At 50.2% G+C, this 14,054-nt stretch overlaps 1 long non-coding RNA gene across 1 annotated transcript; it reads right to left on the bottom strand.

Moving 5' to 3' along the window:
• Positions 1 to 524: 524 nt before the first annotated feature.
• Positions 525 to 3,255, bottom strand: LOC110357981 (uncharacterized). Its single transcript, XR_002412010.2, has 2 exons — positions 3,155 to 3,255; positions 525 to 2,106 (listed from the first exon to the last, which is right to left on the bottom strand). It is a non-coding gene; the product is annotated as an uncharacterized LOC110357981 (long non-coding RNA).
• Between the last annotated feature and the right edge of the window lie 10,799 nt (positions 3,256 to 14,054).

Below are 14,054 nucleotides of genomic sequence, written 5' to 3' on the forward strand. Positions count from 1 at the left end.
TCCAGCCCCAGGTCTGTACAGCCACATGGGGGCAGAGTCCAGCTGCTGACACATCCCCACACCCCACAGCAAGGCCACCTTGACTTGGCTCCTGCCCCAGCACAAGCCTTTCTCCCAGGCAGCCCCCCAACAGCAGCAGAGCTTCCCTGCATGCCCCCCACAAAGACTTTGTTTACCAGTCACCTCAGCACTTACAGTGACACACCACATGATCAAGACCCCTGTGGGACCAGCCACTGGCCAGGCTCTCACCCAGATGAGATCCTCTTTCCCCATCTTTCCAAGGGCTAAGAGAGATGGACAACTCCCAAAAGATGACCACTCCCCTCCCTCAACCACTCTGGAGCCCAAAATCCCAGCCCCCCTGCTCACCTACCCCACCTCCCAAAATCCCAGCCAACAGCCCAACCCCAGCTTGACAGCAGCTGATGCTGAAGTCCCAACTTGGGCTGTCAAACTCAGTGTTTCTCCTCACTCTTGACTCACAGGTCCATCACCTTCCTTCTCTTCTCTCTTGATCCCTCTTGACTTGCAGGTGCACTCCAATCCTCTTTCTTGATCGCTCTTACTTGTAGGTTCACCATCTTCCTCTTCTTTCTTGCTTTCTCCTTTGCAAGCTGCTCTACCCCAGGGGAGACCCACGATGCACTGAGCTACACCAACCTGAGGCCCATACAGTCATATAGGGGCTCAGTCCAGGAGCTGACACCTCCCCACACCCCACAGCAAGGCCACCTTGCTTTGGCCCTTGCCTCCCACACAGGCCTTCCCCAAAACTCAGCCCCTCCACAGCAGCAGAGCTTCCCCGCATGTCCCTCACGAAGACTTTGTTTGCCAGTCACCCCTGGCACTTGCTGAAACACACCACATCAAGACTCCTGTGAGACCAGCATTAGCCAGGCACTCACTCAGGCAGGATCTTCTTTCCCTTCATCCTTCCATGTGCCTAGGGTGACATTCCCCTCCTCCCCAGCTTGGGATGCCTGTCTTCCTCCTTACTCTTGACTTGCAGGCCCTTTACTTCCCTCTTCTTTCTTGTTTTCTCCTTTGCGAGATATTCTACTGCAAGAGACACACAGAGGACTGAACTACACCAACCCCAAGACCCTGCATTCAGATGGGGGCTGAGCCTGGGGGCTGAGCCTGGGGGCTGAGCCTGGGGGCTGAGCCTGGGGGCTGACACTTGCCCACACCAAGGGCACCTTGCCTTGGGTCTGCCCATCTGCTGGAGTAGTTTCCCCACCTGCCATTCTCAGGCTGAACCCCAATTTAATGTTATAGATGTCATAACTGAATACAAATTTCCATGGTCCTTAACTGTTGTTTTTTACAGAGGTTCAAGCTTGCCCTGCCTCACTGCACTAGCCATGCATGGCCCTCCCAGCCCTGCCAGGCAGGGAGAAATGTCGAGAGCTGCCAGATGAATCTTCAGGTTTTGGGGTCACTTGCAGAAGCCCATTTCTCATCAGCTTTCCACACCCATCCAATTGCACCACCCAGGCCAACTTCACCTTCTACCCTACACTTATCGTGTAAACCTCCAACTCTTAAGCTGACAACCATCCAAAACCTACCTACAAACTGCCCAAATCTCCAGTCCTTCCTCTCTAAACTGCTCTCTTTACTGCATCTCATAGACAAACCTCACAAATCCACTCATTCTGCAATAATACTCCAACACCAAAAACCTCCATGAAATCTTCCACAACAACACATCACCATCAACGACTTCTAGAATGGAAAACTGCATTTTCTCCTGAAGATTCCACCCTGCACTAACTGCTGACAAACACACGCTGTCCTCACCAAAGCCAAACACACACTGCAACAGACAGTGCAAGTCAAAGTTGCATGTGCAGCACAATATTGCAGGGGTGAGCTAACACAGAACTGGGCTTGAAAGCTGCAGAGTGTACGTACAGCCTGTGGTTTGATCTGGCATTTTACTGGCAACCTGTGTTTCCCCTGGAAAAAGTGTATAGGCAGAGGCTGCTTAAAGGCAGGGCTGAAATGGTTCTCCAGGTCTCTGAAGCTGAGAGTAATAAATATTATCTGTGTTGTGGCACAGGAACTTCTTGTCCACTTGCTTCTCCATTCAATTGGGTGCTGCAAGAGAGAGAGAGAGAAATAAATATTCAGGACAGCATTAAGAACCTGAACACCCCTGTCCCCAAGCCTGAAGAAATTCTAGGAGGCCTGATCTAAGTTTTGCCATTCTCCCCCACCTTACTGAGATGCATCACTGCAGAAATTTCTGTCATAAACACATACCCGACCCACCTGATGTGCTTCGAGGTTCCGACCCCAGCATCTCTTTCCCAAGGTACCTTAGAACTTCCCTTTGGAGCCACACCTCATGGCCATCCACTCCTGAAGTACCTCAGCATTTACCATTGAAACCTTTCTTGATGACACCCTCTCCTTGAGGTTCCTCAGTGTGTCCTGCTGAAGCCCCCAATGTCACCCCTGCCGTGAGGTACCTCAGCCCTTCCCGCCGAAGTCCATTCGGGGCCATCCCTGCCCCAAGGCACTGCAGTATTTCCCGCCAAAACTCCTTCGGCATCGCCCCCTCCCCGTGGTACCTCAGCCCTTCCCGCCCAAGGGCCCCCGCCTGGCGCCGCTCCCTCCCCTGAGGTAGCTCAGCCTCTCCTGCCGAAGCTACTTATGCGCCACCACCGCCCCCCCGCGGTAGCTCAGCGTTTCCCGCTGAACCCCCGCCCGGTGCCGTCCCCTCCCTCCCTGAGGAACCGCAGCCCCTCGCCTCGCGCGCTGTAACGCCCCCACGGCGGCTCCGTCCTCGCCCTGCGCCGCTCCAGCGCTCCCCTTCCCGGCCCGGCGCCGTCCTTACACACCCGCTTTCCTCCCTGTGCCCTGGAGTCACTGCGGGCTTCACCCTCAGCAGCACTGCCCGCACCTGAGCCCGCCCAGAGCTCAGCCCGGGGCTCACGTCCCTCAGAGCCACCCGCGTGTTTCCCGCCCCGCGCCGCTCTCTCCCCCGCCCGGGGTCTCGACATCTCCTCGTGCCGCCCGGGGGCTGGCTGCACCTCACCCTCCTCCTTCCCAAACCACATCGTCCTTCTCCCTCCAGCCTCCCCCACAACAGCCGGTGTCAGGGTGGCCCCATCAGGGTGGTCACCGCCAGCCCCTCGCTCACCGTTTGTCGCTCCGCACTTCACACCGGCAGCTCCCACGTGGCGCCGCCGCCTCACCCGAGAGCACGCGCTACCAAACGCGCGCAGCGCGCACCGGAGGCGTTTACGTGCCCGCCCATCCCGCGTACGAGCCAATCCCGTCCGAGCCCGGCAGCAGGCCCCGCCTCCCCCCTCCCGCCACGGGACGGCTGCAGGGCGGGCCAATCCCGACCGGAGCACGTCCGGGCTGACCCCGGCGGGACAGTGACCCGGCTGGGCAGCGACACAGCTGGACACCAACACGGCTGGACAGTGACCCCGCGGGACAGTGACCCGGCTGGACAGTGACCCGGCTGGGCAGCGACACAGCTGGACACCAACACGGCTGGACAGTGACCCCGCGGGACAGTGACCCGGCTGGGCAGCGACACAGCTGGACACCAACACGGCTGGACAGTGACCCCGCGGGACAGTGACCCGGCTGGACAGCGACACAGCTGGACACCAACACGGCTGGACAGTGACCCCGCGGGACAGTGACCCGGCTGGACAGTGACTCGGCTGGACAGTGACTCGGCTGGACAGTGACTCGGCTGGACAGCGACTCGACTGGACAGCGACACGGCTGGACAGCGACATGGCTGGGCACGGACACACGGTCCGGGCCGCCTCGGGTTGGCGCCTGCCCGGGGACAGCCTGAGCTTGGAGGCTCCACCGTCAGCATCACTGTGGGAGGGAAGGGGTCGCGGGACAACACGGGACAGCAGGTTTTGTGTCATTTCCACTTCCCAAGTTACAGGGCTGCATGTTTTATTTTAGTGTAGCTCAAGTACCTTTCGACTCCTAATTGCATAGCAGTTAACACTTGCAAAGAATCCCTTCCGATGAGCTTTCCGCATCAATCCAATTGCACTACACAAAGTCAGCGTTCACCTCTGTGGTGTCCCTAATAGGTACCTACAAACTGTTACAGACTAGGTCTCTGCACTGAGCAGGACTGGAAGTTCAGCGCTGAATGTTCTCACTTCCCTATCAAGATAAATCTATCAGAGGAGGAGGAGAAGTTGAAGAAGAAGTGCATCCTAGACAGGTCGGATTGAAACTGAGCTTGTTAGGAGAAACTTGTTACTGTGTTGTAGAACTTAACAATAAGTATCCATAAGCATTTGTAAGTGTATAAATACATATTTCCTAACACGCTGGAAAGCTCTCTTGTATTCATGTACCTGTGCAGTGGCCCTCAGTGAGGATTTCACTGGCTCACTGAGTGGCATGTGCAACTCCAGATGAGCAGAAAGAAGCAGGTGTAGGAGAACCTTACGAGGCCCTTTACAAGACAATGGTCATTTTCCCTCTTTTCAATAACTAAATATTCTTGATCTGTTAGTCTTACTTTGATGATGAATAACCTTTGCTATTGCTCTGCAGGGTGCTGTTTTCTTAAACCTCCATTGCAATACATGCAGATGTGCGCGTGTGTGTGGGTGCATATTCACCCACACATCTGCTACAGAATTTTCTGTTGTGTTCCACATCAGCTATAAAGCATTAAATCCCACACTTCCAGTCACCATTCCCTATCTTACCTTGAGGGCCTGCAGGCGTCTTTCCCCTTGGTGTTACCCAGGATGTTCAGCATGGCGATCTCAGCTTGCTGAATAAAATGGGGTCTAGGATGGGACCCCCGCATGCCCCATGGCTCCAACTGGCTGCTCAGGGTCTTAAGCACTTCTGCACCAATGACTTTCCAGCAACCATACAGCTCTTGTAGCCCCAATTCCAGTAGGGTGGGCACAGCCTTGGTGAATCCTGATGTGACACAATGGCAGTGAAAGAACAACCAAAAGCTGGCTAATAGATCTGAGACAGCATCTCTGCAGCAAGCATGTGCTCTCAGGAGCTGTCTGAGCCAAACTTGTACTGGCAGGAAAAGGAAAGTCCATCTTTAAATCGCCATGGGTGGGAATGAACACCCAGGTGGGCATCACACCTGAAAAAGCACAAGTGCTCTAAGGGCCTATCTTGAAACCAAAAGGTGCTTTCTCCCTTGCAACGCAACTGGCTCTGGGGTGACAACCAACTAGCAGTTCACTCCCAGAGGTGACCCAAGCTTAGGGAGTCAAGCAGCTTCCTTCAAGGTGCTCAAAGAGCAGCTTCCCATAAGCTGAGCTGCGGTCTGTGCCCTTGTCAAGGTGTTTGATTGCAGGCTGTTCCTTTGACCCAGGTTTTGCACAGCCAGCAGACAGGACACACATAACCTGTGTTCTGTGGCATATCACAAGCGGACACCTGCCAGCATCACTGCAAAGATAAAGCAGGACTCAGAGATCAAAGATTTATTCTCCAACCCAGCTATCTGCCAGATGCAGGTGGGTCCCTGCATAATACCCCTGAGAATACAGCAGGCTGCAAGCTCATGTTGAATAAGTGTGGTGAGAGGAAGGAATGCTGAGCACTCTTCTTTGGTTTGCTCTTGAGAGGGTATAGGCTGGTTTTTAAATGCCTGTTTGGAAGGCCTGTTCCCTTGAACCCTTCACCCTGGCCACTGACTATTCAGATAGATTGCTTGCTGCTTTTCCTCAGTATCTCTGTGCACAATGAGAAGAACCAGCCAGCACATGGTGTGTTACACAACTAAAGAAAGTAATTACACCATAAAGGCCTTTCCAGTAATCAGGAATTCCTAGCCTCTGCATAGCCCATTGCCTTACAGGACTCACAGGTTACTTGAAGTGAAAAGAAAATAAAAGCAGACACAGAGGTGAAGAAACTGGCTGAACCTTTATTGGAGGCAAAGAGCTGAGGAAGGAAGAACTCCAGACTCCCACCCCACCAAGTTCCTGACAGACACAGCCCACGTTTCTATAGCTCAGCCCCAACAGGGACACATTCACATCCAAGACTTCAATACATTGTCTGTTTAGTCCCAAAAAGGCCTTCCCTAATAGCACACACTATGCTTCTTTGATAAGGTAGCATAAGGAGCAGCTTAAATCTACAGAAGCAGGAAAAGCAGGTTGAAGAGGAGAAGAGGAGACTGAGGGGTGACCTTATTGATGTTTACAAATATATAAAGGGTGAGTGTCACAAGGATTGAGCCAGGCTCTTCTCGGTGACAACCAATGACAAGACAAAGGGTAATGGGTTCAAACTGGAACACAGGAGGTTCCACTTAAATTTGAGAAGAAACTTCTTCACAGTGAGGGTGACAGACACTGGAACAGGCTGCCCAGGGGGGTTGTGGAGTCTCCTTCTCTGGAGACATTCAAACCCACCTGGATGCCTTCCTGTGTAACCTCATCTGGGTGTTCCTGCTCCAGGAGGGGGATTGGACTGAATGATCTTTCGAGGTCCCTTCCAATCCCTGACATTCTGTGATTCTGTGAGAAGCTTACAAGACAGTACAGACCTAAACTGGTGAAAGCTGCACTACAGTGTAGGCCAATGCATAGGAAATATAACAGGAAGCATTACAAGTGAGAGAAGAGATGGGACTTCCCATCAGCTTTGTTACCAGAAGCAAGTATGATAGAAAACACCACTATGTCCACCTTCCTGATGGAGCACCATAATGCATATAATGGGAGACCAGTAAAAGAAGGTGTCTATTGGGAAGTTGTTTCCCTCTTACTGAAGTTACGTTCCTGCTGGTGTTCCCACCTTCAGAGGCATCAGAAATTTTAAAGCATTTAGTCTCTGAAGCATCAGTAAGGTCTATGCTCTTTTCAGTTTGTTCACACTAAATCCTGCAACAAAATATTGTGTTTTCTTTAGTTATTACTTGTACTTCACTGCTTTTCATCTACTCACTGATTACAGGCTTATGAGTTTAGTAAAGCTCTGAAACTCACTGTTGTGACCACTTAGTTCTGCTGCGCAGCTCCTGGGTATTTTATAGCACGTGGCTCTTGGCTACAAACTGCCACAGGGCTGCCCCGTTTGGGAGAGCTCACTGGGAGCACCACTGACTTTTTCTGACTTTCTGGATGCATCCCATAAGGATGGTGTTCAAATCTCTCAGCAATCTGTGTCCAGCCTAGCTCAGACACTTGCCCTCCCGACTGGAGTGCAATTCAGCAGCTGAGATCTGTGGGGTGCTTGGAGGGTTGCAGTCCTTGCAGTCCTATACATCCAGTTTTTGCTGGACTTGGGCAACCCTGCAGATGTCAAGGGACCAGATCTGTCTCTCAACTTTTCCTCTTCGGGGGTAAACAGCCAAAATGTAGAATTCTCTATGAACACGTGAACTGTGGCTGTGTGGCAGCCCCGGCCCGCACTGAACAGGAAAGCGGCAGCGTGACAGGCAGGACGAGGGCAGAGCACCAGCGGAGCCCGCGCCACCGCGCCAGGCGGCAGCGGGTCCTCCCCTCTCCCACCCCCGCTCCCGCTCCCCTGCCGGTCACCGCCGGGAGAGCCGGTGGCCCCGCTGGGCGGGCGGGTGGGCTCGCACCTTCCCGGGCTCTCTGCCCCGGCTCCTCCGCGGTGCCCCCGGCCCGGCCACCGGGCGGCAGCAGCGCTCCGTCCTCCATCCTCCCGCCGCCCTGCAGAGCCCCCCCAGCCCCGCACCGCGGAGACCTGGCTGGGCGCAGTGCCCCCAGGAGAGTCCACCTGCGCTGCCGTGTGCTCTTCACCCCGGCTGGGTAACGCCATTTTCCCAACGAGACCACCTCTTCGGATGATCCGCAGGAGCAGAGGTGGCCCAGACCTCTGATGCCCATGCAGCAAAACCCGTGTGTGAGGACAAGCCTTTACTGCTGTCCCCAAGAGTCCCCCCGTAACATGGCTTTGGGGCTGCTGCCTTTTCCACAAGGGTTCCCCTGGTACCAGGCAGGTTATGGGTGCAGAGAGAGATGGCACTTCTGCGTGACAGCAAACCATCATCTCATCTGCTGACTTCCCCAGACATCTGCCCACGTCAGGCCAGAGGACAGCAGGAGGGGGGCACGGGCCAGACCACTGTCCCAGCAGGCTAACCGCAATTTGTGAGTCAGAGTTAGGCCTGATATAAAACTCATTTACTGCAATATAACCCCTTTACCTCTTGTTGAGTGCAGATAGGAAGCAGATAATTGCCTCCTTCTAGCCTTGTCCTTGACTCCCTTCGTTTCTCCTATGGCCACCACCTACCAGCTCTTTCAGGCTGAGCACACACCTTGTATTCCTTCCTCTTTTCCTCACTCCCTTCTGCATTGTCTCCAAATTTGCTCCCTCTCTGAGGGCACAGTTCTGAGTGCTACGCACGTTTCTCCACCTGGTGGCTTTCTGGTGCCGAGGTGACATCACATAGTGACATCTGCTGCTTCTGCTGCCACGGCCTAGGTTTTGTCAGCTTATTTAGCAAACCTCTGGCACTGCTGACTTGGGTTCAGCTGCAGCTGCACAGGGACTCCTGGGCCAGGTAGCACAGGATGGCTACCTGGGCACTTGCTGCCTTGTCCCCTTTATGCTGCCTCATGGCCTCCTCCTCCATTGGCTCCTGCTGCCTGGGACCACATCCTCCAGCAGCCACGAGCACTGGGAACCCCAGTCCCACCAGCACTCACCTCCCACAGCAGACTGGTGTTGTCTTCTGCCAAACTCAATTACTGGCTACTTGGTCACCCTGGTTAAATAAAGACAACATGGACAGAGCCGGCACAGCCCCAACTAAACCCATCCTGTCACTGGTAGGACAGACTGCATTGGAACAAGCTGCCCAGGGGAGTGGTTGAATTACCATCCCTAGAGGTGTTTAAAAGACACGTAGATGGGGTTCTTAGGGACATTGTTTAGTGGCAGTGTTATGTTAACTGTTGGACTTGATGATCTTGAGGGTTTCTTCCAACTAAAATTATTCTATGATTTGGCAACTGTTGTGCTTCTGATTTTTTCAGGCATACCTGCATAATGAAGAAACGTGGAGACAACTGTGCTACCAAGAGAGACCTAGGTCAGTTCAAGTGCTGTCTCCTGGGCTAGGTGCTATCCCTGTGTCTCTCATCTGCTGATGGCACAACCCTCACTGCTCTGGAGGCCCTGCCTGCATTGCCACCGCAGGACTGGCTCTGCAGCGTGACCAAACCAGTCAGCAAAACCAAGTAGCACTCATCTGACAAGAGCTGTAATCTAACCACCTTGAAAGACCTTTCCTTCATATCAGTTCTTTGTTGGCTCAGCTGGTCGTTGACTCTTGCACAGTCCAGCTGTGACGTTCTCTGCGCATTCATGGTTATCATGGTAGGGTCAGCAACTCTCTCCAGTTCCAGCTCTTTGTACAATTTATTTTGCTGCCTTGTTATACACTGCAGGTTTTACTTCTGCTCTCACCGACTCTGTTAACCTAAATATTTATAAATCAAGTTATGCTGACCATAATAAAGGAGAATTGGTTTAACTTGTTTTGTTGGTTAAGTCATATATGATCTGGTCCTGGGAACAAATAAAGGCTCATTTGTTCATATTGTGTGTTAGTATCAAAGCCACTGTACAAACCTCCACTGTTTTCAGCTTTAGTATTTCTTAACTGATGAGCCCCTCATTGATTCTCTTAGCACTTTTCAACCCCTTCAGTGATCACAGATGCCAAAGCTCCAGTGCACGCATCTTCTCCCATCTGCTCCTCTCTCCTGCCTTGCAAACTGCAGACTCATCATCTTGTTTTTGATTCAAGTTTCATGAGGCATCACATTCTCTGCTCTTATAAGAAAAGCTTTTTACACACTTGCTATTAAACACAGGCATATAAATATAGTAAAAATGTATGACTGCATATTTCTGACTACCTTTTAATATCTGTTTCTTAGTGGCCCTGTTATTTTCTATATAGCACATAACAGAAAGAACTGGCGATATGCTGATCTAACATGACGTACTGCCTATCAACTCCTTGTCAAACAGTCTTCTTCCCCATTAGACACACTGCCTTGTTCTGTGGGACCTCGCTCACCTGCAGCGCTGAGTAAATGAACAGCACCAGAAGAGCTGGGTAGCACATATGGACCTGAGACATGAGCTGTGTTTGACCCAGGCTTTAAACTATGCTTGTGACTGTGTGTGCTGCAGGTTGCAATCAGACATGGGCACAGGGAAATCATTTATGAAACAGAAATAATTTTGAAGTGTCAGCCGGGATGGAACAATCAGCTGAGAATAGTGGGAAGAGCAGAGGTGGGAGACGCAATGGGCAGTGCTGCTCTGCCACCTGGTGCTGGAGCCCCAGCCTGACAGGTCACCACGGCCACCAGCCATCCCAGTGTGTCCCGTATCCCTGGGTCAAACCTGGCACTGAGCGCCTCTCATCCAGCAATCTAAGATTACTACATGTAACTATAAAAATGTTCTTTAACCCTTTGTCACTTCTGATACTAATAAATATCATTCTCTTTTGTACAGGGCAATGCTGGTGACTAAATCTTGTCCCAGAACATGGTGACTACTGGTTGCAAGGTGCAACTACTAGTCAGCCATTTTTTGCCATTTATAGGTATTATTTTCATCCTTACTGTCAAGGCCTAAAAAGTGTCAAATATGTACATGTATGATATGTTTAGGTGTGTTCTTAACCCCCTCCTTACCTTGATGTTTCTATTTATATTTTTATATGTTGCCGGTGTTTCTGTAGTTGTAAACCGAGCCATGGTTTAGTCTGCTGCATGCACTAAAGATTTGGGTTTTTTAACTGTTTGGCAGTGGATTCTCTATGAAGATTATCAAAAATACTCAGTACAAGGGAACCTTTTCCACCTCCAAATAGATACTGTTGAGAAATCTGTAGAAAGACTTTGTCTAAGCACCTTACGCTTTAAGTTATTAGGTCACAGCTACTTCCCTGCACAATTTCCCCACCCCAAAACCACCACTCCTGCCTTGTGGGGTCATACCTGGGTGCAGACGTCACCTCTGGAGTCTCTACAATAGAGATGCTGAGACCCCAGCGGAGCAGCACCAAGCCACTGCTGCCCTCTGCGGGTCAGTGGACATAAAATGGACAGAAAATATACACAGCAAGCCACTAAATTGCAGTATGGACCATGCACAGGTTGCGTTCTGAGTATAGACAACAGAGTACATGAAACAAAGATTAACTATGCCAACCCAGAAATCTGGCCTGTCTTCAGGGCATGTGAATCACAGCATAAAAACCTATTAATATTTTTTTTAGCCTAAATATTCACACCTGGCTACCCTGAGAAGACTCACCACTTCCCATTTCAATGCTACCCGAGCTTTACAGAGTAAAGCGAATCAACAGGTGGGAACTGAGACCTGGCTGACACACGAAGCAACTCTCAGATAGTCAGATCCTCTGACAACCCAGCCTGAATAATGTTGATAAGCCATGATTTCAGGGGTTGCTAAATACGGATGACTCATTTGTTCATGTGGAATAGACTTGCTGCAATCATGCAGACCAGGCAATCGGGAATGACAAGCATTTCTGGGTAACCAAGAAGAAATCCCTTTTGGTGTCGCAGATAAACTGCACTTCAAACTTTTATCTTTCTCCAAGGGGAATCGGAACCAACCGGTCTAACTCACAGACAAATAAGGGCTGACTGCCCACAGCACAGGCTGGCTGGTCTGACCAACAGTAAATAACCCCACTGCAGATGCTGACAGCTCCATATGCAGAATACTTGGCTCCCAGCAAACATATAGAACAGGAAAAGAAAACAGCTGAGCCTGGCTTGTGTTTAGTGTGCATGTCTTTCAGTTTGGCTTATGGAGAGTTAGTGTGAACCATGAACTGTAGAACTTCATGAAGCTACAGCCATCTGCAAATCTCCTCTCATTGGGATGTAAATGCTATTACAGCTACGTAGTTGAATATTTCAGAAATAAAGACCATCATTTCAGAACGTGTTTGAAAGTGAGGAATATTCTTTAAACTCAATATACTCCCTGTAAGTCCCAGACAACTAGGCCATAAAAATAAACTTTCTTCTACTGTCCTTGATTTAGGAGAGAAACATGGCAGTGGTTCAGATACTTAGTGCACATTACAGCTGTACCTCATGATTTTTTAAAGGAAAAATTGGGGCCTGTTGTTAAATGGGGGAAATAACTTGGCACCAGATGACAGAAAAACTCAAGTACTCAACACTTCTGACCTAGCTCTTCAGAGACAGGCTCGCTCCCAGAGCTCTGTGTGTGTCAGTGTGCTGTGGAGGGGGCAGTCGTCAGGAGGAAGCAATTTTAGGGACTACCTAAAAACTGGATGCATTGGAGTCCATAGGGCTGTTTGCGATGGGACCCACCCAGAGCTGGTGAAATAGTTGGCCAGTGTGATTATGAGATTGTTATCTATCATCCATGAAAAAATCACATCTAACATCAGAGGGCCCTGCTGGCTGGAAAAAGGCTGATGTATGCTACTCACTGCTGCAGCTTTGAATAAAAGGAAGACCCGGGCATGGGGGCTAGTTCACTTCCACTGCAGTCCCTGCAGGGATGAAGGAGCACTTCCCATTGGAATTCAAACTTAAATACTTGCAGGACAAAAGAATAGCCAACATGGACTTGTCACATGCCAGTCACACCTGACCACTTGATAGCTATGCATTTCACACTGATAGCAATGCAGATGAGAGAAAGGACAGACAGAATGCTGCACTTCAGACACCTCCTCCCACAGCAGTCTCCATTAGAAGCTGAGGTATGTGGGCTGGAGGAATGGACCACCGCTGAGAGAGCAGCAATCAACAACTCAGCATCCAACTGGTGGCCAGCAGGTAGTAACAGAGAAGTTATTCCAGGGGGATAATACCAAGGCCATAGTGTTCAACTTCCTCCTGCTAGGAGCAGAAAAGTCAACAAGTGACAATGGCCACACAATACAGCTTGGAAGTCTCAGGTTGGACGTTAGGAAAAACTTGACTGGAACAGATTACTCAAGAGGCTGCCTCCTTTTAAGTTTTCTAAGGCTTGGCTAGAAAATTAACCACAGCAGACCTGGTGTAGTATTGCACATAGCCCTATTCCATACATGAGATTAGACTAGATGGAGGGATGAAGGAGGTCTTCAGGGTCTTGTCCACCAACACGTCAGTGAATTGGTGTAACTGATTTCATTCCTGCCAGTAATAGTATTGGTATCTCAAAGGAACTTCCTGTAGTATGCTAAAGACATCCATTTATTCCTTCACTGATTAGCTTCATTCCCAAGCCTCTCCAGCGAGCTTGGCCCTCTTAGCACAAGCATCCATTGTATATGTGAGAACTTGTGAGTTGTTCTCAGCCCAGCCAGTTGACTGCATCATTCTGCTCCTGGGCACAAGAAAGGCAGCTTTTTCTCCTCAGTATATTTTCCTCACAGAGAGAGTCATGGCTAAATTTATTGTAGTGAAAAGGATTTATCAGCAAATCCTTGTGCTGCAATCATTAAACAATATCTGCAGTGACATACTAGCATGTGTAGTAGGAGAGATTCTTGGATTCTCTGATTAGAAATGTAGCTTTAAAAAATTTAGTTCCTGCTTGAAGGATTCCACAGTTTTGGCATTTCACTTCAGAAAAATATTCATGTAAATAAGATCGTCAGGCAGTTATCCTCACTCTGAGAAGCTCTAAAGCATTTAGCAGAGGAACAGAGGTGCCAGAACATCTGTTGTGGGTCTATCCATAATTCTATCAGGTGTCTAACTTTCCACAAAACAAACAACTTCCATCTCCAAATGGATTTCTGATGTCCCTCACCTTTCCATTTAAAGATCTCATTTAGGATTTGCTGATGATATTCCACAGAACAGCTGCTGTTAAGTTTCTGGCTGACGGTATAGACCAGCTTCTTGGAAGGCCAATGTTCTCTACAAGCATGGCAGAAATGAAGCAGGCAACCAGGATTAAATCACACGGTTAAATGGGGAGAGAAGCCCTGCAACACAGCCTTGTGAGGAATCACCGGTCACATTAGTTCTCCAAATCTATCCCTGACCTAATTAAGC

This window comes from Columba livia, chromosome 4, assembly GCF_036013475.1.
Source record: "Columba livia isolate bColLiv1 breed racing homer chromosome 4, bColLiv1.pat.W.v2, whole genome shotgun sequence".
Lineage (NCBI taxonomy): Eukaryota > Metazoa > Chordata > Aves > Columbiformes > Columbidae > Columba > Columba livia.